We start from the raw sequence: 6,389 nt of genomic DNA, 5'->3' as shown, positions 1-6,389 counted from the left end.
ATAAATAAATAAACAAAATGAAAACAATGAATAAATAAGTGAATAAATGAGTAAATAAATTAATAAATAAATGATTGAATGGAATAAAAAATAAATAAATGAATAAATATATAAATTTATACATAAATAAATACATAAATAAATACTTATATAAATACATATATGAATACATAAATACATTAGCAAATAAATAAATAAATAAATAGATTCAGTGGTTAGCACACCGGCTTCACAGTGCAGAGGTCGCTGGTTCGCGTCCCGGTCCGGCCTCCCTGTGCGGAGTTTGCATGTTCTCCCCGGACCCGTGTGGGTTTTCTTCGGGTCCTCCGGTTTCCTCCCACACTCCAAAAACATGCATGGCAGGCAGATTGACCACTCCAAATTGTCCCTAGGTGTAAGTGTGAGAGTGATTGTTGTATGTCTTTGTGTGCCCTGCGATTGGCTGGCAACCAATTCAGGGTGTCCCCCGCCTCGTGCCCGAAGACAGCTGACAAGCTTCAGCAACCCCCGCCACCCTAATGAGGAATAAGCGGTACGGAAATGAGATGAGATGAGATTCAGAGTGCACACACATCTTGAAAAGTTCGCTACACAGTCTGAATAGCGATAGATATGTGCACGTGTGCATGCTGGAGCAATCCACATCCGCCACATAAACATCCTCCCACACAGACAGCTAATATGAATTGCTATTTAACTACAAAACACCAAGAGCGTCTGTCTGGCTGAGCAATAATTATTTTTTGCCACAATAATTATTAGCTTTTAAATCTGTTGTTTGCCCGAGGGCCTTTTTTTGACAACCAGATGCTTTATTTATTTATTTATTTTCAAATTTGGAGCCCTTCAACAAACGGCGTGTAACACGTCACTTCAATATCAAATAATGACAAAAGGGAAGTAATTGAAAAATAAAAGCGCAGCTTGCTCAGATTGAAATTCATGAGGTAGGGAACACTGTCTTATTTGGACTTTCATTGGACTTGAACCCTCTCGGGGACAATGGTTACGACAGTGGACACTTGACCACCCTCAAACACACTGAGTATATTTTTCCATTCCATGTCGACTGGAATCCGTGTGTGTTCGCCTCTCAAAAGGCAAAATAAACAATAAATGCATATTAACTGCTCCTAGTTTAATCTGCTCAAGTCTGGTGCTGCTATACATTATGTTTGATGGGATTACATCGCGGATTACACAATTTAAATGGGTTTGTCGCACTGTTGTGACACCGCCAGGCGAGCCCAAAAACGGCCAGGAATGCACGGGGGCAGGCGTTTCCTGATGATTTGCTAGTGAAAAATGGCAAATCCTTCTGTTTCAATCGTCTCATGTTAATGGCCGTCGGTCGCTTCGAAACCCCGAGCTTCAGATCCTCTCCAAAGCTTCTCGATTGGGTTGAAGTCTGGTGACTGAGAATTGAAGACTCCGCCCTGATTTCAAGATTTTATAACTCCAGACCCATATCATTTAGGAAATGACTTTTTTCGGATTAAAAGAAGACAGTCTACGGTTTCTGTTATGAGTGAATTTTTTGGTGTTTGGGGTGCGAAACGATTCAAAGAAATCCATTTGAAATACAATTCAATTTGCATATTGATATCTTTGGAAGTGAAACAGTTGTGGTATCTTTGACCCCAATGATAGAGATTAGACAGAAGAGAAATTATCATATTTAAAAGTTTCATGCTGTTATATGCTTAGTCAACGTGTGTGACTCGAGTGCATAATGAAAGCACAGAAACCTGGGGTCAATCTGAGTGTGACAGACACGGCCTGTTAACCTGTCATCTTCATCTAGGAGATCTGGCCTTGGACATCATTTAGTACTTGGTTAACAAGTTCCTTGGACAAAATTTAGGACTTGCGAAATTCCTTCAAAGGAGTAATTTAGGACTTGTTACTCCTTCACATGATTAGCCGGGTTACAAATCTATCGATTCAGGGAAAGACAACCAATTAAAACGTCCATGTTCTATTGTTTCTAGCTGTTGGTGCTTGGGACGTCCAGTTGCGTGGTATTCAAATCAAGCAAACTATGTTTAACTAATGTATTACTTAAATTTGCATATACTCTCAATAAATAACTTGGCAGAGGGCTGCATAATTTGGGCGTCTGTCTTGAATGGCTGCGTCCCCTGCCAGGAGTAAAATACCTTCCTTTCTTCCTTTGTCCAAGCCTTTGTCAACAGTGTCCGATCGAACATCTCTGACACCCACCCAAACAAAACAAAAAAAAATCAAGTTCAAATTGTTTTTTTACTTTTTACCTCCACACAAAATCTTCACGGATTGGAATAATCTCTGTGCCGGTCAATTACAACTCTCTCCCATTGACAGTTTGGTTCTCGTGGACGTCTTCCGTCTTCTCGCTTTTGTTTTTTTTTGTTGCAGGACCTTCCATCGCTGGCCGCGCCGCCTGGTGATTAAGCAGTAAATTAACCTCCAGGCCACATTAATAATAAACGGATAGAGAAAGCTTTTTGCTGGTTCCGTTTCCTGTCTAGCACGCTAATAGAGCCCTTTAACGTTTACATTAACATAGCTGTTGTTTACTCAGGCAGATGGACTTGACGAGGTCAAAACATGGACACGCACAAGGCGGGATGAATAAACGTGTCATGTATCGGACCCTTACTTCATCTGATTGTTTACCAGTGCCTGTTAACCCATTCATTGCCAGATGTGCAAAAATGTGTCCACTACAGTGCCAGGGTTTTTGTTATTGTGACTTGAATTCCAGGACCCACAGAATAAGAGTTTTAGGACTACATAAACATTCAATACAGTTACAACAATACAGTTAGAAACCAGATATTATTTTCTTTCATCTGTTAATTCCTAAATAATAATAATAATAATAATAATAATAATAATAATAATAATAATAATAATAATAATAATAGTCAGCTAGACAGCTAGCTAGATAGCTATATAGCTAATAGATAGCCAACTAGATAGCTAAATAGCGAGCCAGATAGCTAATAGATAGCGAATAGATAGCCACCTAGGTAGGTAGCTAGATATCTTTTTTAATTTGCGATTTTCTCTCAAATAATGAATATTTTAGTGCACTTCTAAGTGATCTGAATATTTTCATTTAATATCAACAAATTGTGTCATTATAATTGAATTGCAGGACATTCTATAAAAGTCAATTAAAAAGGAAATGATATGGGTCTGTAGTTATATGAGCTTGAAATGAGGGTGGCTGTCCAAAATACAATTCCATACATCCGTATTGGTTTATATCGGGCTTTAACAACAGCTGACGTTGGAACAAACCGCTAACATGGAAGAAATTAGCCGTAAGTCATGGTCGTATACTCACGTATATGTGTGTCTTTAAGCACGGCGATTTATATTTGGCTTTTAACTCATTCACTGCCATTCCCGAATTTATTAGGCGCTTTGCCACCCACCCGCTTCCCAAAAGTGATCTTGGAGTTACGCAGCTTAGGTAGCACTTGTTATCAAAATGTCCTCATATCATTTAAGATATTGCCAATCTGAATACGCCGTTATTAACAACAATATTCCTGTCAGAAAACAAAGCTTAAACGCAAAAAAAAGAAAATAATGAAAGCCTTATGGGACTACATTTGTGGTATTTCATTGGAAGGTCTTTTTCAGGTCTAAGTGCCAATCTTGTGACTTGCCTTGATTTTATGCCCGACATAAAACGTCTTGGCTCACTCCAAAATGGCCTATTTAAGTTACATTACCTTCAACTATTCCCCAGTAAAGAAAATTAAGCTGTGATACTGTGAGATCATCCGGTTAGTTATCTTCTCCTCCTCCCTTCCCCCTTTGTAGAAAGGATGTCACTTTGACACCCTGTGGAGAAGACAATGATGCTCGTTTACAAAAAAAGGTAATAGTCTTACAACGGTGTGTCCTAAATTGTCATCTTTGCCTCTTCTCGCAAAACATAAACTCAGACACTTAGAGATTTTTTACAATGAAATATGTGCACAAAAATACACAAGTTGAAAGAGAAATAATGATAATACAATATGGTGAAGAATTTCCCTAATCTGTCCAAAAAACTGCCATCCATTCAAGTCCCATTTGCCATTTCATATCAATTTGGAGTTTTTTAACCCATCCACTGCCAGACAATGTGAAAAAATGAAATGTGTCCACTTCAGTGCCAGGGTTTTTGTCATTGTCACTTTAATTACAAGGCCCAGAGAATATTGAGTTTGAGGACGACATAAACATTCAATACAGCGTAAGAAACCTTAGACTCTCTTCTTTTATCAAAAAAGAGTTAATTCCTAGATGGGATGGGTTATATGAGCTTGAAATGAGGGTGGCTGTCCAAAATTCAATGCAATACATACACATTGGTTAATATAGCGCTTTATATAACAATAAAAAATAAATCTGGACAAAGTTAGGAATGGCGCTCTATACGTCATATTTTCAATTCCCGAATAAATGTATGTATGGCAGTGAATTAGTTAAATTATTATTATTATTATTATTATTATTATTATTATTATTATTATTATTATTATTATTATTATTATTATTATTATTCATGTTAATGTTTTTTTATGATTATTATTTCCATTGTTGCACCTTTGAATGATCCACCACCTAATGCGTTTGTCAATGAAATGTATTTCCCCTATGCTAATTGGAACATGTGCCTTGAGGCAGCACACATGCACGAACCCACCCCCCTCCTTTGCCTCCCATGCCCCCCTCCTATAAAGCTGAGCAACCCTGAATATTATTAAATAGGATCATAACGGAGATGCTGCTCAGTGCGCATCTACTTCCACATCATGAAAACGGACGTTGTCGTTGTTATTTGTTTAATATCCTTCAAATGTCGTATTTGAGGAGGGATGATCTGCATGCGTCATGGCAACCTGCTTCAAAGCCTTCATATCTAATCAAATTCCGTAATCATCCCAACCATCTTTTTTTTTCTCTCCTCCAATTCGCTTAAGATGTGTGTTAATTATAATGGTGCACTAAATCTTTTTTTTTACCCCCCACCCCTCCAACTTAAAAGTGGCATTCGGTAAAGGACAGCGTAGCATTAAGTAAGGATTACATTTGAAGCCAGCATATTGTATAAAAGCCCACATCTGCTTTTTAATCGCCACTCAACGAATGGGCCGCTTTATTTTCGACTCTAATAACAGATTTTTTTTACGCACACCTTTATTATTTTAACTCATTCTCTGCCATTCCTGAATTTATTTATTTATTCTTGCTTTGGTGCCGATATAGCGCTGGTTGGTGGCTGACAATGTTTTTTCCCTTCCAAGAGGGGGCAGCATTTGCCTTTTGTACAGCCGCCGCCATTTCAAGCTCAGATAACTCCAGACCCAGATAACTTAGGAATTAACTCCATATAAATGCATATATTCAATGTTATTTTTGAATGTATTGCAATATAGGATCATTGGCGATCGTTGGATTGGATTGGATGTTCCTTTATGCGTCTTGTAGCAGAGAAATTTACATTTCACAGCAGCAAAGTTATGAGAGGAAATGGAAAGGAAAGAAAGAAGTAGAAAAACATACATTTGTACATTCAGCAATATATTACATTATATCACAATATATTATGAACAATATATAGGATATTGTTCAATATATGTATTGACATTACATAATAAATTAAAAAAGTGCTTACCCTGTGACTGTAAAGTGTCCTTGAAAGTTTTGAAAGGCACTTATAAACGAAATGTATCATGTATTATTATCAGTATTAGTATTATCTTTATAGTAGTAGTTTAGTAGTATCTTTAATAACTCAATATTCTGTGGGTCCTAGAATTCGAGTGACAATGACAAAAACCCTGGCACTGGATTTTTTTGCACATTGTCTGGCAGTGAATTAGTTAATACTATACATTTGCAATAGAAAATCCAAAATAAAATGAGACCAATTCCATCATTTTATGATCAACTCATACAAGGAGGACTGACGATGATAAAATCGGCGGGGCTTCGTTTCACGATGGTAATCACTCACCCGGAGCTTGTCGCCTTTATTGACAGCTCTGATGTTCAATGTCTCAAGCTCACTTAGTGTTGGATCTCTAAATTGATGATGTTCTCGGCGCTCTGCGTGTGCTTCACCGATTTGACCCTCTCAAGTCACACGGGCGTTTTTTTTTAACGCATGATTAAGTTCTCAGTGGGGCGACCGGCTAATGCATTATGAAAGAGTGAAATGTAGTCCAAAGGGCGTATAATAGGGACATTGTATTGAAATAAGACCCCTCCCCCATTCCCTGACGCTTCACGTCCAGGCTTTTGATAACATGAGTCGTTTAATTATTTCTGTCCACTCTGATTTCAATGGTGACAATAGTGATAATAAAATAATACAATTGCATATTTTCATTTAGGCTTAT

This window comes from Hippocampus bargibanti, linkage group LG18 (genome assembly GCF_051943395.1).
Source record: "Hippocampus bargibanti isolate YZ-2025 linkage group LG18, ASM5194339v1, whole genome shotgun sequence".
NCBI classification, from domain to species: Eukaryota; Metazoa; Chordata; class Actinopteri; order Syngnathiformes; family Syngnathidae; genus Hippocampus; species Hippocampus bargibanti.
Note: the sequence above shows the minus strand (reverse complement) of the source record.